This window comes from Somniosus microcephalus, unplaced genomic scaffold, assembly GCF_052327205.1.
Source record: "Somniosus microcephalus isolate GS21.2 unplaced genomic scaffold, FLI_Smic_1.0 scaffold63, whole genome shotgun sequence".
In the NCBI taxonomy this organism is placed as follows: domain Eukaryota; kingdom Metazoa; phylum Chordata; class Chondrichthyes; order Squaliformes; family Somniosidae; genus Somniosus; species Somniosus microcephalus.
Genome location: NW_028225250.1, coordinates 50,921 through 71,966, shown reverse-complemented (window position 1 = coordinate 71,966; position 21,046 = coordinate 50,921). Strand labels below are relative to the sequence as shown.

General features: G+C 52.8%; 7 non-coding genes across 7 annotated transcripts; all 7 read left to right on the top strand.

The window, feature by feature from the left end:
* The first annotated feature begins 4,167 nt into the window (after window positions 1–4,167).
* Window positions 4,168–4,259, top strand: trnay-gua (transfer RNA tyrosine (anticodon GUA)). Its single transcript is given in 2 exon segments — window positions 4,168–4,204; window positions 4,224–4,259. It is a non-coding gene; the product is annotated as a tRNA-Tyr (tRNA).
* Window positions 4,260–10,424: 6,165 nt separating this feature from the next.
* trnay-gua (transfer RNA tyrosine (anticodon GUA)) lies at window positions 10,425–10,516 on the top strand. The gene is given in 2 exon segments: window positions 10,425–10,461; window positions 10,481–10,516. It is a non-coding gene; the product is annotated as a tRNA-Tyr (tRNA).
* A 543-nt stretch (window positions 10,517–11,059) lies between these two features.
* On the top strand, window positions 11,060–11,132 carry trnaa-agc (transfer RNA alanine (anticodon AGC)). The gene has a single exon. It is a non-coding gene; the product is annotated as a tRNA-Ala (tRNA).
* Window positions 11,133–12,926: 1,794 nt separating this feature from the next.
* trnay-gua (transfer RNA tyrosine (anticodon GUA)) lies at window positions 12,927–13,018 on the top strand. The gene is given in 2 exon segments: window positions 12,927–12,963; window positions 12,983–13,018. It is a non-coding gene; the product is annotated as a tRNA-Tyr (tRNA).
* A 4,915-nt stretch (window positions 13,019–17,933) lies between these two features.
* On the top strand, window positions 17,934–18,025 carry trnay-gua (transfer RNA tyrosine (anticodon GUA)). Its single transcript is given in 2 exon segments — window positions 17,934–17,970; window positions 17,990–18,025. It is a non-coding gene; the product is annotated as a tRNA-Tyr (tRNA).
* A 1,159-nt stretch (window positions 18,026–19,184) lies between these two features.
* trnay-gua (transfer RNA tyrosine (anticodon GUA)) lies at window positions 19,185–19,277 on the top strand. Its single transcript has 2 exons — window positions 19,185–19,221; window positions 19,242–19,277. It is a non-coding gene; the product is annotated as a tRNA-Tyr (tRNA).
* Window positions 19,278–20,428: 1,151 nt separating this feature from the next.
* Window positions 20,429–20,520, top strand: trnay-gua (transfer RNA tyrosine (anticodon GUA)). The gene is given in 2 exon segments: window positions 20,429–20,465; window positions 20,485–20,520. It is a non-coding gene; the product is annotated as a tRNA-Tyr (tRNA).
* Window positions 20,521–21,046: the final 526 nt, after the last annotated feature.

Genomic DNA, 21,046 nt, shown 5'->3' with positions numbered 1-21,046 from the left:
TCCAGCAAAGGTGAGAGAAGCCCAAAAAACGACTTTGCCAGCACTGACGCCTTCTCCGAAGATTCAACTCAGGATCTTCGCATTAGGAGACTGACGTGCTGCCTGCTGCGCTGAGAAGGCACTTGCCATGCAAGCGGCCAGGCAGCGCTGCCATGTAGGGCATCTTGCAAAGTGTTTACATTTATAACGCGCTGTTTGCAAAAAACTCCGAGCCAGATAGGAGTCAAACCTACAATCTTCTGATTTGTAGTCAGACGCGTTATCCAGGCTGTGGAGAGTAGCTGGCAGCTCACAGTCCCACCAACGCTGCGGCACGAGCAGGTACCGATGACGCGCACGTGACTCCGCCAGGCCAGAAGCGTCAAAATGCGCACGGCAAACTATCGGCAAACAAAAGCACCTTTGCCGCTTACCTTCGATAGCTCAGCTGGTAGAGCGGAGGACTGTAGTGGATATACCAAAGCAAAGTCATCCTTAGGTCGCTGGTTCAATTCTGGCTCGAAGGAGCTCGCGTGCTTTTGCAGTAAGCGGGTGGTAAGCAGCATTTCGCTCAAAGCTCCTCTCTTCACTTTATAGTGCATCATGTTGCCACGAAGGCACAAGACACCTCTTTTTCTTGTCTCGAACTTTAATGCTCTCTGCGTCCACCAGCACACAGCTGTTTTGCTTGAGCATTTGTGTCTGCTAACCAGCAGGGAGTGCCATTGAGCAGCAACACTTTGAAACACTCAGCACTCACTTTCAGGCAAAAGAAGTCGTCTATCAGTCAGACAGCGCTCTCGGCTGCTCCCTCACGCTCGGGACGGCCGCCACTTTCCGCTCACCTCACTTCCCTGCCGCAGTCTCGGGATCTTCTCGGCTTCTTTCATCGTTGCTGTGGCTTCACGCCCTACTGCTGCTCGGCAACGCCGATTGGAGCAAAGTATTTAATGAAGTCAAGGAGTGGGCCGATCCTCAAGCAGGATTTCTCTGCCGGTCGCGGAGCAGCGTGGCGGCGAGTGCGAAGAGGCTACTGAGGAGCAAACTAAAGCACCATGCACAAAGCGACCGGGGAATTAGCTCAAATGGTAGAGCGCTCGCTTAGCATGTGAGAGGTAGCGGGATCGATGCCCGCATTCTCCACTTTCCTTTTGGCTTAGAGCAATTATTCAGAACGAAATGGGCTCTCGCGTCACTGAACCCCTGTCAGACGGGAAAAACGGACAGCAAATCTTTTTCTGCCATGTCGTCAGCAAGATTTCTTGCTTTTCACATCCAGCAAAGGTGAGAGAAGCCCAAAAAACGACTTTGCCAGCACTGACGCCTTCTCCGAAGATTCAACTCAGGATCTTCGCATTAGGAGACTGACGTGCTGCCTGCTGCGCTGAGAAGGCACTTGCCATGCAAGCGGCCAGGCAGCGCTGCCATGTGGGGCATCTTGCAAGGTGTTTACATTTATAACGCGCTGTTTGCAAAAAACTCCGAGCCAGATAGGAGTCAAACCTACAATCTTCTGATTTGTAGTCAGACGCGTTATCCAGGCTGTGGAGAGTAGCTGGCAGCTCACAGTCCCACCAACGCTGCGGCACGAGCAGATACCGATGACGCGCACGTGACTCCGCCAGGCCAGAAGCGTCAAAATGCGCACGGCAAACTATCGGCAAACAAAAGCACTTTTGTCGCTTCCCTTCGATAGCTCAGCTGGTAGAGCGGAGGACTGTAGTGGAATACAAAGCAAAGTCATCCTTAGATCGCTGGTTCAATTCCGGCTCGAAGGAGCTCGCGTGCTTTTGCAGTAAGCGGGTGGTAAGCAGCATTTCGCTCAAAGCTCCTCTCTTCACTTTATAGTGCATCATGTTGCCACGAAGGCACAAGACACCTCTTTTTCTTGTCTCGAACTTTAATGCTCTCTGCGTCCACCAGCACACAGCTGTTTTGCTTGAGCATTTGTGTCTGCTCACCAGCAGGGAGTGCCATTGAGCAGCAACACTTTGAAACACTCAGCACTCACTTTCAGGCAAAAGAAGTCGTCTATCAGTCAGACAGCGCTCTCGGCTGCTCCCTCACGCTCGGGACGGCCGCCACTTTCCGCTCACCTCGCTTCCCTGCCGCAGTCTCGGGATCTTCTCGGCTTCTTTCATCGTTGCTGTGGCTTCACGCCCTACTGCTGCTCGGCAACGCCGATTGGAGCAAAGTATTTAATGAAGTCAAGGAGTGGGCCGATCCTCAAGCAGGATTTCTCTGCCGGTCGCGGAGCAGCGTGGCGGCGAGTGCGAAGAGGCTACTGAGGAGCAAACTAAAGCACCATGCACAAAGCGACCGGGGAATTAGCTCAAATGGTAGAGCGCTCGCTTAGCATGTGAGAGGTAGCGGGATCGATGCCCGCATTCTCCACTTTCCTTTTGGCTTAGAGCAATTATTCAGAACGAAATGGGCTCTCGCGTCACTGAACCCCTGTCAGACGGGAAAAACGGACAGCAAATCTTTTTCTGCCATGTCGTCAGCAAGATTTCTTGCTTTTCACATCCAGCAAAGGTGAGAGAAGCCCAAAAAACGACTTTGCCAGCACTGACGCCTTCTCCGAAGATTCAACGCAGGATCTTCGCATTAGGAGACTGACGTGCTGCCTGCTGCGCTGAGAAGGCACTTGCCATGCAAGCGGCCAGGCAGCGCTGCCATGTGGGGCATCTTGCAAGGTGTTTACATTTATAACGCGCTGTTTGCAAAAAACTCCGAGCCAGATAGGAGTCAAACCTACAATCTTCTGATTTGTAGTCAGACGCGTTATCCAGGCTGTGGAGAGTAGCTGGCAGCTCACAGTCCCACCAACGCTGCGGCACGAGCAGGTACCGATGACGCGCACGTGACTCCGCCAGGCCAGAAGCGTCAAAATGCGCACGGCAAACTATCGGCAAACAAAAGCACCTTTGCCGCTTCCCTTTGAAAGCTCAGCTGGTAGAGCGGAGGACTGTAGTGGAATACAAAGCAAAGTCATCCTTCGGTCGCTGGTTCAATTCCGGCTCGAAGGAGCTCGCGTGCTTTTGCAGTAAGCGGGTGGTAAGCAGCATTTCGCTCAAAGCTCCTCTCTTCACTTTATAGTGCATCATGTTGCCACGAAGGCACAAGACACCTCTTTTTCTTGTCTCGAACTTTAATGCTCTCTGCGTCCACCAGCACACAGCTGTTTTGCTTGAGCATTTGTGTCTGCTCACCAGCAGGGAGTGCCATTGAGCAGCCACACTTTGAAACACTCAGCACTCACTTTCAGGCAAAAGAAGTCGTCTATCAGTCAGACAGCGCTCTCGGCTGCTCCCTCACGCTCGGGACGGCCGCCACTTTCCGCTCACCTCACTTCCCTGCCGCAGTCTCGGGATCTTCTCTGCTTCTTTCATCGTTGCTGTGGCTTCACGCCCTACTGCTGCTCGGCAACGCCGATTGGAGCAAAGTATTTAATGAAGTCAAGGAGTGGGCCGATCCTCAAGCAGGATTTCTCTGCCGGTCGCAGAGCTGCGTGGCGGCGAGTGCGAAGAGGCTACTGAGGAGCAAACTAAAGCGCCATGCACAAAGCGACCGGGGAATTAGCTCAAATGGTAGAGCGCTCGCTTAGCATGTGAGAGGTAGCGGGATCGATGCCCGCATTCTCCACTTTCCTTTTGGCTTAGAGCAATTATTCAGAACGAAATGGGCTCTCGCGTCACTGAACCCCTGTCAGACGGGAAAAACGGACAGCAAATCTTTTTCTGCCATGTCGTCAGCAAGATTTCTTGCTTTTCACATCCAGCAAAGGTGAGAGAAGCCCAAAAAACGACTTTGCCAGCACTGACGCCTTCTCCGAAGATTCAACTCAGGATCTTCGCATTAGGAGACTGACGTGCTGCCTGCTGCGCTGAGAAGGCACTTGCCATGCAAGCGGCCAGGCAGCGCTGCCATGTGGGGCATCTTGCAAGGTGTTTACATTTATAACGCGCTGTTTGCAAAAAACTCCGAGCCAGATAGGAGTCAAACCTACAATCTTCTGATTTGTAGTCAGACGCGTTATCCAGGCTGTGGAGAGTAGCTGGCAGCTCACAGTCCCACCAACGCTGCGGCACGAGCAGGTACCGATGACGCGCACGTGACTCCGCCAGGCCAGAAGCGTCAAAATGCGCACGGCAAACTATCGGCAAACAAAAGCACCTTTGCCGCTTCCCTTCGATAGCTCAGCTGGTAGAGCGGAGGACTGTAGTGGAATATAAAGCAAAGTCATCCTTAGGTCGCTGGTTCAATTCCGGCTCGAAGGAGCTCGCGTGCTTTTGCAGTAAGCGGGTGGTAAGCAGCATTTCGCTCAAAGCTCCTCTCTTCACTTTATAGTGCATCATGTTGCCACGAAGGCACAAGACACCTCTTTTTCTTGTCTCGAACTTTAATGCTCTCTGCGTCCACCAGCACACAGCTGTTTTGCTTGAGCATTTGTGTCTGCTCACCAGCAGGGAGTGCCATTGAGCAGCAACACTTTGAAACACTCAGCACTCACTTTCAGGCAAAAGAAGTCGTCTATCAGTCAGACAGCGCTCTCGGCTGCTCCCTCACGCTCGGGACGGCCGCCACTTTCCGCTCACCTCGCTTCCCTGCCGCAGTCTCGGGATCTTCTCGGCTTCTTTCATCGTTGCTGTGGCTTCACGCCCTACTGCTGCTCGGCAACGCCGATTGGAGCAAAGTATTTAATGAAGTCAAGGAGTGGGCCGATCCTCAAGCAGGATTTCTCTGCCGGTCGCGGAGCAGCGTGGCGGCGAGTGCGAAGAGGCTACTGAGGAGCAAACTAAAGCACCATGCACAAAGCGACCGGGGAATTAGCTCAAATGGTAGAGCGCTCGCTTAGCATGTGAGAGGTAGCGGGATCGATGCCCGCATTCTCCACTTTCCTTTTGGCTTAGAGCAATTATTCAGAACGAAATGGGCTCTCGCGTCACTGAACCCCTGTCAGACGGGAAAAACGGACAGCAAATCTTTTTCTGCCATGTCGTCAGCAAGATTTCTTGCTTTTCACATCCAGCAAAGGTGAGAGAAGCCCAAAAAACGACTTTGCCAGCACTGACGCCTTCTCCGAAGATTCAACGCAGGATCTTCGCATTAGGAGACTGACGTGCTGCCTGCTGCGCTGAGAAGGCACTTGCCATGCAAGCGGCCAGGCAGCGCTGCCATGTGGGGCATCTTGCAAGGTGTTTACATTTATAACGCGCTGTTTGCAAAAAACTCCGAGCCAGATAGGAGTCAAACCTACAATCTTCTGATTTGTAGTCAGACGCGTTATCCAGGCTGTGGAGAGTAGCTGGCAGCTCACAGTCCCACCAACGCTGCGGCACGAGCAGGTACCGATGACGCGCACGTGACTCCGCCAGGCCAGAAGCGTCAAAATGCGCACGGCAAACTATCGGCAAACAAAAGCACCTTTGCCGCTTCCCTTTGAAAGCTCAGCTGGTAGAGCGGAGGACTGTAGTGGAATACAAAGCAAAGTCATCCTTCGGTCGCTGGTTCAATTCCGGCTCGAAGGAGCTCGCGTGCTTTTGCAGTAAGCGGGTGGTAAGCAGCATTTCGCTCAAAGCTCCTCTCTTCACTTTATAGTGCATCATGTTGCCACGAAGGCACAAGACACCTCTTTTTCTTGTCTCGAACTTTAATGCTCTCTGCGTCCACCAGCACACAGCTGTTTTGCTTGAGCATTTGTGTCTGCTCACCAGCAGGGAGTGCCATTGAGCAGCCACACTTTGAAACACTCAGCACTCACTTTCAGGCAAAAGAAGTCGTCTATCAGTCAGACAGCGCTCTCGGCTGCTCCCTCACGCTCGGGACGGCCGCCACTTTCCGCTCACCTCGCTTCCCTGCCGCAGTCTCGGGGTCTTCTCGGCTTCTTTCATCGTTGCTGTGGCTTCACGTCCTACTGCTGCTCGGCAACGCCGATTGGAGCAAAGTATTTAATGAAGTCAAGGAGTGGGCCGATCCTCAAGCAGGATTTCTCTGCCGGTCGCGGAGCAGCGTGGCGGCGAGTGCGAAGAGGCTACTGAGGAGCAAACTAAAGCACCATGCACAAAGCGACCGGGGAATTAGCTCAAATGGTAGAGCGCTCGCTTAGCATGTGAGAGGTAGCGGGATCGATGCCCGCATTCTCCACTTTCCTTTTGGCTTAGAGCAATTATTCAGAACGAAATGGGCTCTCGCGTCACTGAACCCCTGTCAGACGGGAAAAACGGACAGCAAATCTTTTTCTGCCATGTCGTCAGCAAGATTTCTTGCTTTTCACATCCAGCAAAGGTGAGAGAAGCCCAAAAAACGACTTTGCCAGCACTGACGCCTTCTCCGAAGATTCAACTCAGGATCTTCGCATTAGGAGACTGACGTGCTGCCTGCTGCGCTGAGAAGGCACTTGCCATGCAAGCGGCCAGGCAGCGCTGCCATGTGGGGCATCTTGCAAGGTGTTTACATTTATAACGCGCTGTTTGCAAAAAACTCCGAGCCAGATAGGAGTCAAACCTACAATCTTCTGATTTGTAGTCAGACGCGTTATCCAGGCTGTGGAGAGTAGCTGGCAGCTCACAGTCCCACCAACGCTGCGGCACGAGCAGGTACCGATGACGCGCACGTGACTCCGCCAGGCCAGAAGCGTCAAAATGCGCACGGCAAACTATCGGCAAACAAAAGCACCTTTGCTGCTTCCCTTCGATAGCTCAGCTGGTAGAGCGGAGGACTGTAGTGCAATACAAAGCAAAGTCATCCTTAGGTCGCTGGTTCAATTCTGGCTCGAAGGAGCTCGTGTGCTTTTGCAGTAAGCGGGTGGTAAGCAGCATTTCGCTCAAAGCTCCTCTCTTCACTTTATAGTGCATCATGTTGCCACGAAGGCACAAGACACCTCTTTTTCTTGTCTCGAACTTTAATGCTCTCTGCGTCCACCAGCACACAGCTGTTTTGCTTGAGCATTTGTGTCTGCTCACCAGCAGGGAGTGCCATTGAGCAGCAACACTTTGAAACACTCAGCACTCACTTTCAGGCAAAAGAAGTCGCCTATCAGTCAGACAGCGCTCTCGGCTGCTCCCTCACGCTCGGGACGGCCGCCACTTTCCGCTCACCTCGCTTCCCTGCCGCAGTCTCGGGATCTTCTCGGCTTCTTTCATCGTTGCTGTGACTTCACGTCCTACTGCTGCTCAGCAACGCCGATTGGAGCAAAGTATTTAATGAAGTCAAGGCGTGGGCCAATCCTCAAGCAGGATTTCTCTGCCGGTCGCGGAGCTGCGTGGCGGCGAGTGCGAAGAGGCTACTGAGGAGCAAACTAAAGCACCATACACAAAGCGACCGGGGAATTAGCTCAAATGGTAGAGCGCTCGCTTAGCATGTGAGAGGTAGCGGGATCGATGCCCGCATTCTCCACTTTCCTTTTGGCTTAGAGCAATTATTCAGAACGAAATGGGCTCTCGCGTCACTGAACCCCTGTCAGACGGGAAAAACGGACAGCAAATCTTTTTCTGCCATGTCGTCAGCAAGATTTCTTGCTTTTCACATCCAGCAAAGGTGAGAGAAGCCCAAAAAACGACTTTGCCAGCACTGACGCCTTCTCCGAAGATTCAACTCAAGATCTTCGCATTAGGAGACTGACGTGCTGCCTGCTGCGCTGAGAAGGCACTTGCCATGCAAGCGGCCAGGCAGCGCTGCCATGTGGGGCATCTTGCAAGGTGTTTACATTTATAACGCGCTGTTTGCAAAAAACTCCGACCCAGATAGGAGTCAAACCTACAATCTTCTGATTTGTAGTCAGACGCGTTATCCAGGCTGTGGAGAGTAGCTGGCAGCTCACAGTCCCACCAACGCTGCGGCACGAGCAGGTACCGATGACGCGCACGTGACTCCGCCAGGCCAGAAGCGTCAAAATGCGCACGGCAAACTATCGGCAAACAAAAGCACCTTTGCTGCTTCCCTTCGATAGCTCAGCTGGTAGAGCGGAGGACTGTAGTGGAATACAAAGCAAAGTCATCCGTAGGTCGCTGGTTCAATTCCGGCTCGAAGGAGCTCGCGTGCTTTTGCAGTAAGCGGGTGGTAAGCAGCATTTCGCTTAAAGCGCCTCTCTTCACTTTATAGTGCATCATGTTGCCACAAAGGCACAAGACACCTCTTTTTCTTGTCTCGAACTTTAATGCTCTCTGCGTCCACCAGCACACAGCTGTTTTGCTTGAGCATTTGTGTCTGCTCACCAGCAGGGAGTGCCATTGAGCAGCAACACTTTGAAACACTCAGCACTCACTTTCAGGCAAAAGAAGTCGTCTATCAGTCAGACAGCGCTCTCGGCTGCTCCCTCACGCTCGGGACGGCCGCCACTTTCCGCTCACCTCGCTTCCCTGCCGCAGTCTCGGGGTCTTCTCGGCTTCTTTCATCGTTGCTGTGGCTTCACGTCCTACTGCTGCTCGGCAACGCCGATTGGAGCAAAGTATTTAATGAAGTCAAGGAGTGGGCCAATCCTCAAGCAGGATTTCTCTGCCGGTCGCAGAGCTGCGTGGCGGCGAGTGCGAAGAGGCTACTGAGGAGCAAACTAAAGCACCATGCACAAAGCGACCGGGGAATTAGCTCAAATGGTAGAGCGCTCGCTTAGCATGTGAGAGGTAGCGGGATCGATGCCCGCATTCTCCACTTTCCTTTTGGCTTAGAGCAATTATTCAGAACGAAATGGGCTCTCGCGTCACTGAACCCCTGTCAGACGGGAAAAACGGACAGCAAATCTTTTTCTGCCATGTCGTCAGCAAGATTTCTTGCTTTTCACATCCAGCAAAGGTGAGAGAAGCCCAAAAAACGACTTTGCCAGCACTGACGCCTTCTCCGAAGATTCAACTCAGGATCTTCGCATTAGGAGACTGACGTGCTGCCTGCTGCGCTGAGAAGGCACTTGCCATGCAAGCGGCCAGGCAGCGCTGCCATGTAGGGCATCTTGCAAAGTGTTTACATTTATAACGCGCTGTTTGCAAAAAACTCCGAGCCAGATAGGAGTCAAACCTACAATCTTCTGATTTGTAGTCAGACGCGTTATCCAGGCTGTGGAGAGTAGCTGGCAGCTCACAGTCCCACCAACGCTGCGGCACGAGCAGGTACCGATGACGCGCACGTGACTCCGCCAGGCCAGAAGCGTCAAAATGCGCACGGCAAACTATCGGCAAACAAAAGCACCTTTGCCGCTTACCTTCGATAGCTCAGCTGGTAGAGCGGAGGACTGTAGTGGATATACCAAAGCAAAGTCATCCTTAGGTCGCTGGTTCAATTCTGGCTCGAAGGAGCTCGCGTGCTTTTGCAGTAAGCGGGTGGTAAGCAGCATTTCGCTCAAAGCTCCTCTCTTCACTTTATAGTGCATCATGTTGCCACGAAGGCACAAGACACCTCTTTTTCTTGTCTCGAACTTTAATGCTCTCTGCGTCCACCAGCACACAGCTGTTTTGCTTGAGCATTTGTGTCTGCTAACCAGCAGGGAGTGCCATTGAGCAGCAACACTTTGAAACACTCAGCACTCACTTTCAGGCAAAAGAAGTCGTCTATCAGTCAGACAGCGCTCTCGGCTGCTCCCTCACGCTCGGGACGGCCGCCACTTTCCGCTCACCTCACTTCCCTGCCGCAGTCTCGGGATCTTCTCGGCTTCTTTCATCGTTGCTGTGGCTTCACGCCCTACTGCTGCTCGGCAACGCCGATTGGAGCAAAGTATTTAATGAAGTCAAGGAGTGGGCCGATCCTCAAGCAGGATTTCTCTGCCGGTCGCGGAGCAGCGTGGCGGCGAGTGCGAAGAGGCTACTGAGGAGCAAACTAAAGCACCATGCACAAAGCGACCGGGGAATTAGCTCAAATGGTAGAGCGCTCGCTTAGCATGTGAGAGGTAGCGGGATCGATGCCCGCATTCTCCACTTTCCTTTTGGCTTAGAGCAATTATTCAGAACGAAATGGGCTCTCGCGTCACTGAACCCCTGTCAGACGGGAAAAACGGACAGCAAATCTTTTTCTGCCATGTCGTCAGCAAGATTTCTTGCTTTTCACATCCAGCAAAGGTGAGAGAAGCCCAAAAAACGACTTTGCCAGCACTGACGCCTTCTCCGAAGATTCAACTCAGGATCTTCGCATTAGGAGACTGACGTGCTGCCTGCTGCGCTGAGAAGGCACTTGCCATGCAAGCGGCCAGGCAGCGCTGCCATGTGGGGCATCTTGCAAGGTGTTTACATTTATAACGCGCTGTTTGCAAAAAACTCCGAGCCAGATAGGAGTCAAACCTACAATCTTCTGATTTGTAGTCAGACGCGTTATCCAGGCTGTGGAGAGTAGCTGGCAGCTCACAGTCCCACCAACGCTGCGGCACGAGCAGATACCGATGACGCGCACGTGACTCCGCCAGGCCAGAAGCGTCAAAATGCGCACGGCAAACTATCGGCAAACAAAAGCACTTTTGTCGCTTCCCTTCGATAGCTCAGCTGGTAGAGCGGAGGACTGTAGTAGAATACAAAGCAAAGTCATCCTTAGGTCGCTGGTTCAATTCCGGCTCGAAGGAGCTCGCGTGCTTTTGCAGTAAGCGGCTGGTAAGCAGCATTTCGCTCAAAGCTCTTCTCTTCACTTTATAGTGCATCATGTTGCCACGAAGGCACAAGACACCTCTTTTTCTTGTCTCGAACTTTAATGCTCTCTGCGTCCACCAGCACACAGCTGTTTTGCTTGAGCATTTGTGTCTGCTCACCAGCAGGGAGTGCCATTGAGCAGCAACACTTTGAAACACTCAGCACTCACTTTCAGGCAAAAGAAGTCGCCTATCAGTCAGACAGCGCTCTCGGCTGCTCCCTCACGCTCGGGACGGCCGCCACTTTCCGCTCACCTCGCTTCCCTGCCGCAGTCTCGGGATCTTCTCGGCTTCTTTCATCGTTGCTGTGGCTTCACGTCCTACTGCTGCTCGGCAACGCCGATTGGAGCAAAGTATTTAATGAAGTCAAGGAGTGGGCCGATCCTCAAGCAGGATTTCTCTGCCGGTCGCGGAGCAGCGTGGCGGCGAGTGCGAAGAGGCTACTGAGGAGCAAACTAAAGCACCATGCACAAAGCGACCGGGGAATTAGCTCAAATGGTAGAGCGCTCGCTTAGCATGTGAGAGGTGGCGGGATCGATGCCCGCATTCTCCACTTTCCTTTTGGCTTAGAGCAATTATTCAGAACGAAATGGGCTCTCGCGTCACTGAACCCCTGTCAGACGGGAAAAACGGACAGCAAATCTTTTTCTGCCATGTCGTCAGCAAGATTTCTTGCTTTTCACATCCAGCAAAGGTGAGAGAAGCCCAAAAAACAACTTTGCCAGCACTGACGCCTTCTCCGAAGATTCAACTCAGGATCTTCGCATTAGGAGACTGACGTGCTGCCTGCTGCGCTGAGAAGGCACTTGCCATGCAAGCGGCCAGGCAGCGCTGCCATGTGGGGCATCTTGCAAGGTGTTTACATTTATAACGCGCTGTTTGCAAAAAACTCCGAGCCAGATAGGAGTCAAACCTACAATCTTCTGATTTGTAGTCAGACGCGTTATCCAGGCTGTGGAGAGTAGCTGGCAGCTCACAGTCCCACCAACGCTGCGGCACGAGCAGGTACCGATGACGCGCACGTGACTCCGCCAGGCCAGAAGCGTCAAAATGCGCACGGCAAACTATCGGCAAACAAAAACACCTTTGCCGCTTCCCTTCGATAGCTCAGCTGGTAAAGCGGAGGACTGTAGTGGAATACAAAGCAATGTCATCCTTAGGTCGCTGGTTCAATTCCGGCTCGAAGAAGCTCGCGTGCTTTTGCAGTAAGCGGGTGGTAAGCAGCATTTCGCTCAAAGCTCCTCTCTTCACTTTATAGTGCATCATGTTGCCACGAAGGCACAAGACACCTCTTTTTCTTGTCTCGAACTTTAATGCTCTCTGCGTCCACCAGCACACAGCTGTTTTGCTTGAGCATTTGTGTCTGCTCACCAGCAGGGAGTGCCATTGAGCAGCCACACTTTGAAACACTCAGCACTCACTTTCAGGCAAAAGAAGTCGTCTATCAGTCAGACAGCGCTCTCGGCTGCTCCCTCACGCTCGGGACGGCCGCCACTTTCCGCTCACCTCGCTTCCCTGCCGCAGTCTCGGGATCTTCTCGGCTTCTTTCATCGTTGCTGTGGCTTCACGTCCTACTGCTGCTCGGCAACGCCGATTGGAGCAAAGTATTTAATGAAGTCAAGGAGTGGGCCGATCCTCAAGCAGGATTTCTCTGCCGGTCGCGGAGCAGCGTGGCGGCGAGTGCGAAGAGGCTACTGAGGAGCAAACTATAGCACCATGCACAAAACGGCCGGGGAATTAGCTCAAATGGTAGAGCGCTCGCTTAGCATGTGAGAGGTAGCGGGATCGATGCCCGCATTCTCCACTTTCCTTTTGGCTTAGAGCAATTATTCAGAACGAAATGGGCTCTCGCGTCACTGAACCCCTGTCAGACGGGAAAAACGGACAGCAAATCTTTTTCTGCCATGTCGTCAGCAAGATTTCTTGCTTTTCACATCCAGCAAAGGTGAGAGAAGCCCAAAAAACGACATTGCCAGCACTGACGCCTTCTCCGAAGATTCAACTCAGGATCTTCGCATTAGGAGACTGACGTGCTGCCTGCTGCGCTGAGAAGGCACTTGCCATGCAAGCGGCCAGGCAGCGCTGCCATGTGGGGCATCTTGCAAGGTGTTTACATTTATAACGCGCTGTTTGCAAAAAACTCCGAGCCAGATAGGAGTCAAACCTACAATCTTCTGATTTGTAGTCAGACGCGTTATCCAGGCTGTGGAGAGTAGCTGGCAGCTCACAGTCCCACCAACGCTGCGGCACGAGCAGGTACCGATGACGCGCACGTGACTCCGCCAGGCCAGAAGCGTCAAAATGCGCACGGCAAACTATCGGCAAACAAAAGCACCTTTGCCGCTTCCCTTCGATAGCTCAGCTGGTAGAGCGGAGGACTGTAGTGGAATACAAAGCAAAGTCATCCTTAGGTCGCTGGTTCAATTCCGGCTCGAAGGAGCTCGCGTGCTTTTGCAGTAAGCGGGTGGTAAGCAGCATTTCGCTCAAAGCGCCTCTCTTCACTTTATAGTGCATCATGTTGCCACAAAGGCACAAGACACCTCTTTTTCTTGTCTCGAACTTTAATGCTCTCTGCGTCCACCAGCACACAGCTGTTTTGCTTGAGCATTTGTGTCTGCTCACCAGCAGGGAGTGCCATTGAGCAGCAACACTTTGAAACACTCAGCACTCACTTTCAGGCAAAAGAAGTCGTCTATCAGTCAGACAGCGCTCTCGGCTGCTCCCTCACGCTCGGGATGGCCGCCACTTTCCGCTCACCTCGCTTCCCTGCCGCAGTCTCGGGGTCTTCTCGGCTTCTTTCATCGTTGCTGTGGCTTCACGTCCTACTGCTGCTCGGCAACGCCGATTGGAGCAAAGTATTTAATGAAGTCAAGGAGTGGGCCGATCCTCAAGCAGGATTTCTCTGCCGGTCGCGGAGCAGTGTGGCGGCGAGTGCGAAGAGGCTACTGAGGAGCAAACTAAAGCACCATACATAAAGCGACTGGGGAATTAGCTCAAATGGTAGAGCGCTCGCTTAGCATGTGAGAGGTAGCGGGATCGATGCCCGCATTCTCCACTTTCCTTTTGGCTTAGAGCAATTATTCAGAACGAAATGGGCTCTCGCGTCACTGAACCCCTGTCAGACGGGAAAAACGGACAGCAAATCTTTTTCTGCCATGTCGTCAGCAAGATTTCTTGCTTTTCACATCCAGCAAAGGTGAGAGAAACCCAAAAAACGACTTTGCCAGCACTGACGCCTTCTCCGAAGATTCAACTCAGGATCTTCGCATTAGGAGACTGACGTGCTGCCTGCTGCGCTGAGAAGGCACTTGCCATGCAAGCGGCCAGGCAGCGCTGCCATGTAGGGCATCTTGCAAGGTGTTTACATTTATAACGCGCTGTTTGCAAAAAACTCCGAGCCAGATAGGAGTCAAACCTACAATCTTCTGATTTGTAGTCAGACGCGTTATCCAGGCTGTGGAGAGTAGCTGGCAGCTCACAGTCCCACCAACGCTACGGCACGAGCAGGTACCGATGACGCGCACGTGACTCCGCCAGGCCAGAAGCGTCAAAATGCGCACGGCAAACTATCGGCAAACAAAAGCACCTTTGCCGCTTCCCTTCGATAGCTCAGCTGGTAAAGCAGAAGACTGTAGTGGAATACAAAGTCAAAGTCATCCTTAGGTTGCTGGTTCAATTCCGGCTCGAAGGAGCTCGCGTGCTTTTGCAGTAAGCGGGTGGTAAGCAGCATTTCGCTCAAAGCTCCTCTCTTCACTTTATAGTGCATCATGTTGCCACGAAGGCACAAGACACCTCTTTTTCTTGTCTCGAACTTTAATGCTCTCTGCGTCCACCAGCACACAGCTGTTTTGCTTGAGCATTTGTGTCTGCTCACCAGCAGGGAGTGCCATTGAGCAGCAACACTTTGAAACACTCAGCACTCACTTTCAGGCAAAAGAAGTCGTCTATCAGTCAGACAGCGCTCTCGGCTGCCCCCTCACGCTCGGGACGGCCGCCACTTTCCGCTCACCTCGCTTCCCTGCCGCAGTCTCGGGATCTTCTCGGCTTCTTTCATCGTTGCTGTGGCTTCACGTCCTACTGCTGCTCGGCAACGCCGATTGGAGCAAAGTATTTAATGAAGTCAAGGAGTGGGCCGATCCTCAAGCAGGATTTCTCTGCCGGTCGCGGAGCAGCGTGGCGGCGAGTGCGAAGAGGCTACTGAGGAGCAAACTAAAGCACCATACATAAAGTGACTGGGGAATTAGCTCAAATGGTAGAGCGCTCGCTTAGCATGTGAGAGGTAGCGGGATCGATGCCCGCATTCTCCACTTTCCTTTTGGCTTAGAGCAATTATTCAGAACGAAATGGGCTCTCGCGTCACTGAACCCCTGTCAGACGGGAAAAACGGACAGCAAATCTTTTTCTGCCATGTCGTCAGCAAGATTTCTTGCTTTTCACATCCAGCAAAGGTGAGAGAAGCCCAAAAAACGACTTTGCCAGCACTGACGCCTTCTCCGAAGATTCAACTCAGGATCTTCGCATTAGGAGACTGACGTGCTGCCTGCTGCGCTGAGAAGGCACTTGCCATGCAAGCGGCCAGGCAGCGCTGCCATGTAGGGCATCTTGCAAGGTGTTTACATTTATAACGCGCTGTTTGCAAAAAACTCCGAGCCAGATAGGAGTCAAACCTACAATCTTCTGATTTGTAGTCAGACGTGTTATCCAGGCTGTGGAGAGTAGCTGGCAGCTCACAGTCCCACCAACGCTGCGGCACGAGCAGGTACCGATGACGCGCACGTGACTCCGCCAGGCCAGAAGCGTCAAAATGCGCACGGCAAACTATCGGCAAACAAAAGCACCTTTGCCGCTTCCCTTCGATAGCTCAGCTGGTAGAGCGGAGGACTGTAGTGGAATGCAAAGTCAAAGTCATCCTTAGGTCGCTGGTTCAATTCCGGCTCGAAACAGCTCGTGTGCTTTTGCAGTAAGCGGGTGGTAAGCAGCATTTCGCTCAAAGCTCCTCTCTTCACTTTATAGTGCATCATGTTGCCACGAAGGCACAAGACACCTCTTTTTCTTGTCTCGAACTTTAATGCTCTCTGCGTCCACCAGCACACAGCTGTTTTGCTTGAGCATTTGTGTCTGCTCACCAGCAGGGAGTGCCATTGAGCAGCAACACTTTGAAACACTCAGCACTCACTTTCAGGCAAAAGAAGTCGTCTATCAGTCAGACAGCGCTCTCGGCTGCCCCCTCACGCTCGGGACGGCCGCCACTTTCCGCTCACCTCGCTTCCCTGCCGCAGTCTCGGGATCTTCTCGGCTTCTTTCATCGTTGCTGTGGCTTCACGTCCTACTGCTGCTCGGCAACGCCGATTGGAGCAAAGTATTTAATGAAGTCAAGGAGTGGGCCGATCCTCAAGCAGGATTTCTCTGCCGGTCGCGGAGCAGCGTGGCGGCGAGTGCGAAGAGGCTACTGAGGAGCAAACTAAAGCACCATACATAAAGCGACTGGGGAATTAGCTCAAATGGTAGAGCGCTCGCTTAGCATGTGAGAGGTAGCGGGATCGATGCCCGCATTCTCCACTTTCCTTTTGGCTTAGAGCAATTATTCAGAACGAAATGGGCTCTCGCGTCACTGAACCCCTGTCAGACGGGAAAAACGGACAGCAAATCTTTTTCTGCCATGTCGTCAGCAAGATTTCTTGCTTTTCACATCCAGCAAAGGTGAGAGAAGCCCAAAAAACGACTTTGAAAGCACTGACGCCTTCTCCGAAGATTCAACTCAGGATCTTCGCATTAGGAGACTGACGTGCTGCCTGCTGCGCTGAGAAGGCACTTGCCATGCAAGCGGCCAGGCAGCGCTGCCATGTAGGGCATCTTGCAAGGTGTTTACATTTATAACGCGCTGTTTGCAAAAAACTCCGAGCCAGATAGGAGTCAAACCTACAATCTTCTGATTTGTAGTCAGACGCGTTATCCAGGCTGTGGAGAGTAGCTGGCAGCTCACAGTCCCACCAACGCTGCGGCACGAGCAGGTACCGATGACGCGCACGTGACTCCGCCAGGCCAGAAGCGTCAAAATGCGCACGGCAAACTATCGGCAAACAAAAGCACCTTTGCCGCTTCCCTTCGATAGCTCAGCAGGTAGAGCGGAGGACTGTAGTGGAATACAAAGTCAAAGTCATCCTTAGGTCGCTGGTTCAATTCCGGCTCGAAACAGCTCGCGTGCTTTTGCAGTAAGCGGGTGGTAAGCAGCATTTCGCTCAAAGCTCCTCTCTTCACTTTATAGTGCATCATGTTGCCACGAAGGCACAAGACACCTCTTTTTCTTGTCTCGAACTTTAATGCTCTCTGCGTCCACCAGCACACAGCTGTTTTGCTTGAGCATTTGTGTCTGCTCACCAGCAGGGAGTGCGACTGAGCAGCAACACTTTGAAACACTCAGCACTCACTTTCAGGCAAAAGAAGTCGTCTATCAGTCAGACAGCGCTCTCGGCTGCCCCCTCACGCTCGGGACGGCCGCCACTTTCCGCTCACCTCGCTTCCCTGCCGCAGTCTCGGGATCTTCTCGGCTTCTTTCATCGTTGCTGTGGCTTCACGTCCTACTGCTGCTCGGCAACGCCGATTGGAGCAAAGTATTTAATGAAGTCAAGGAGTGGGCCGATCCTCAAGCAGGATTTCTCTGCCGGTCGCGGAGCAGCGTGGCGGCGAGTGCGAAGAGGCTACTGAGGAGCAAACTAACGCACCATGCGCAAAGCGACCGGGGAATTAGCTCAAATGGTAGAGCGCTCGCTTAGCATGTGAGAGGTAGCGGGATCGATGCCCGCATTCTCCACTTTCCTTTTGGCTTAGAGCAATTATTCAGAACGAAATGGGCTCTCGCGTCACTGAACCCCTGTCAGACGGGAAAAACGGACAGCAAATCTTTTTCTGCCATGTCGTCAGCAAGATTTCTTGCTTTTCACATCCAGCAAAGGTGAGAGAAGCCCAAAAAACGACTTTGCCAGCACTGACGCCTTCTCCGAAGATTCAACTCAGGATCTTCGCATTAGGAGACTGACGTGCTGCCTGCTGCGCTGAGAAGGCACTTGCCATGCAAGCGGCCAGGCAGCGCTGCCATGTAGGGCATCTTGCAAGGTGTTTACATTTATAACGCGCTGTTTGCAAAAAACTCCGAGCCAGATAGGAGTCAAACCTACAATCTTCTGATTTGTAGTCAGACGTGTTATCCAGGCTGTGGAGAGTAGCTGGCAGCTCACAGTCCCACCAACGCTGCGGCACGAGCAGGTACCGATGACGCGCACGTGACTCCGCCAGGCCAGAAGCGTCAAAATGCGCACGGCAAACTATCGGCAAACAAAAGCATCTTTGGCGCTTCCCTTCGATAGCTCAGCTGGTAGAGCGGAGGACTGTAGTGGAATATAAAGCAAAGTCATCCTTAGGTCGCTGGTTCAATTCCGGCTCGAAGGAGCTCGCGTGCTTTTGCAGTAAGCGGGTGGTAAGCAGCATTTCGCTCAAAGCTCCTCTCTTCACTTTATAGAGCATCATGTTGCCACGAAGGCACAAGACACCTCTTTTTCTTGTCTCGAACTTTAATGCTCTCTGCGTCCACCAGCACACAGCTGTTTTGCTTGAGCATTTGTGTCTGCTCACCAGCAGGGAGTGCGACTGAGCAGCAACACTTTGAAACACTCAGCACTCACTTTCAGGCAAAAGAAGTCGTCTATCAGTCAGACAGCGCTCTCGGCTGCTCCCTCACGCTCGGGACGGCCGCCACTTTCCGCTCACCTCGCTTCCCTGCCGCAGTCTCGGGATCTTCTCAGCTTCTTTCATCGTTGCTGTGGCTTCACGCCCTACTGCTGCTCGGCAACGCCGATTGGAGCAAAGTATTTAATGAAGTCAAGGAGTGGGCCGATCCTCAAGCAGGATTTCTCTGCCGGTCGCGGAGCAGCGTGGCGGCGAGTGCGAAGAGGCTACTGAGGAGCAAACTAAAGCACCATGCACAAAGCGACCGGGGAATTAGCTCAAATGGTAGAGCGCTCGCTTAGCATGTGAGAGGTAGCGGGATCGATGCCCGCATTCTCCACTTTCCTTTTGGCTTAGAGCAATTATTCAGAACGAAATGGGCTCTCGCGTCACTGAACCCCTGTCAGACGGGAAAAACGGACAGCAAATCTTTTTCTGCCATGTCGTCAGCAAGATTTCTTGCTTTTCACATCCAGCAAAGGTGAGAGAAGCCCAAAAAACGACTTTGCCAGCACTGACGCCTTCTCCGAAGATTCAACTCAGGATCTTCGCATTAGGAGACTGACGTGCTGCCTGCTGCGCTGAGAAGGCACTTGCCATGCAAGCGGCCAGGCAGCGCTGCCATGTGGGGCATCTTGCAAGGTGTTTACATTTATAACGCGCTGTTTGCAAAAAACTCCGAGCCAGATAGGAGTCAAACCTACAATCTTCTGATTTGTAGTCAGACGCGTTATCCAGGCTGTGGAGAGTAGCTGGCAGCTCACAGTCCCACCAACGCTGCGGCACGAGCAGGTACCGATGACGCGCACGTGACTCCGCCAGGCCAGAAGCGTCAAAATGCGCACGGCAAACTATCGGCAAACAAAAGCACCTTTGCAGCTTCCCTTCGATAGCTCAGCTGGTAGAGCGGAGGACTGTAGTGGAATACCAAAGCAAAGTCATCCTTAGGTCGCTGGTTCAATTCCGGCTCGAAGGAGCTCGCGTGCTTTTGCAGTAAGCGGGTGGTAAGCAGCATTTCGCTCAAAGCTCCTCTCTTCACTTTATAGTGCATCATGTTGCCACGAAGGCACAAGACACCTCTTTTTCTTGTCTCGAACTTTAATGCTCTCTGCGTCCACCAGCACACAGCTGTTTTGCTTGAGCATTTGTGTCTGCTCACCAGCAGGGAGTGCCATTGAGCAGCAACACTTTGAAACACTCAGCACTCACTTTCAGGCAAAAGAAGTCGTCTATCAGTCAGACAGCGCTCTCGGCTGCTCCCTCACGCTCGGGACGGCCGCCACTTTCCGCTCACCTCACTTCCCTGCCGCAGTCTCGGGATCTTCTCTGCTTCTTTCATCGTTGCTGTGGCTTCACGCCCTACTGCTGCTCGGCAACGCCGATTGGAGCAAAGTATTTAATGAAGTCAAGGAGTGGGCCGATCCTCAAGCAGGATTTCTCTGCCGGTCGCGTGGCGGCGAGTGCGAAGAGGCTACTGAGGAGCAAACTAAAGCACTCTACAGAAAGCGACCGGGGAATTAGCTCAAATGGTAGAGCGCTCGCTTAGCATGTGAGAGGTAGCGGGATCGATGCCCGCATTCTCCACTTTCCTTTTGGCTTAGAGCAATTATTCAGAACGAAATGGGCTCTCGCGTCACTGAACCCCTGTCAGACGGGAAAAACGGACAGCAAATCTTTTTCTGCCATGTCGTCAGCAAGATTTCTTGCTTTTCACATCCAGCAAAGGTGAGAGAAGCCCAAAAAACGACTTTGCCAGCACTGACGCCTTCTCCGAAGATTCAACTCAGGATCTTCGCATTAGGAGACTGACGTGCTGCCTGCTGCGCTGAGAAGGCACTTGCCATGCAAGCGGCCAGGCAGCGCTGCCATGTGGGGCATCTTGCAAGGTGTTTACATTTATAACGCGCTGTTTGCAAAAAACTCCGAGCCAGATAGGAGTCAAACCTACAATCTTCTGATTTGTAGTCAGACGCGTTATCCAGGCTGTGGAGAGTAGCTGGCAGCTCACAGTCCCACCAACGCTGCGGCACGAGCAGGTACCGATGACGCGCACGTGACTCCGCCAGGCCAGAAGCGTCAAAATGCACACGGCAAACTATCGGCAAACAAAAGCACCTTTGCCGCTTCCCTTCGATAGCTCAGCTGGTAGAGCGGAGGACTGTAGTGGAATACAAAGCAAAGTCATCCTTAGGTCGCTGGTTCAATTCCGGCTCGAAGGAGCTCGCGTGCTTTTGCAGTAAGCGGGTGGTAAGCAGCATTTCGCTCAAAGCTCCTCTCTTCACTTTATAGTGCATCATGTTGCCACGAAGGCACAAGACAACTCTTTTTCTTGTCTCGAACTTTAATGCTCTCTGCGTCCACCAGCACACAGCTGTTTTGCTTGAGCATTTGTGTCTGCTCACCAGCAGGGAGTGCCATTGAGCAGCAACACTTTGAAACACTCAGCACTCACTTTCAGGCAAAAGAAGTCGTCTATCAGTCAGACAGCGCTCTCGGCTGCTCCCTCACGCTCGGGACGGCCGCCACTTTCCGCTCACCTCGCTTCCCTGCCGCAGTCTCGGGATCTACTCGGCTTCTTTCATCGCTGCTGTGGCTTCACGTCCTACTGCTGCTCGGCAACGCCGATTGGAGCAAAGTATTTAATGAAGTCAAGGAGTGGGCCGATCCTCAAGCAGGATTTCTCTGCCGGTCGCGGAGCAGCGTGGCGGCGAGTGCGAAGAGGCTACTGAGGAGCAAACTAAAGCA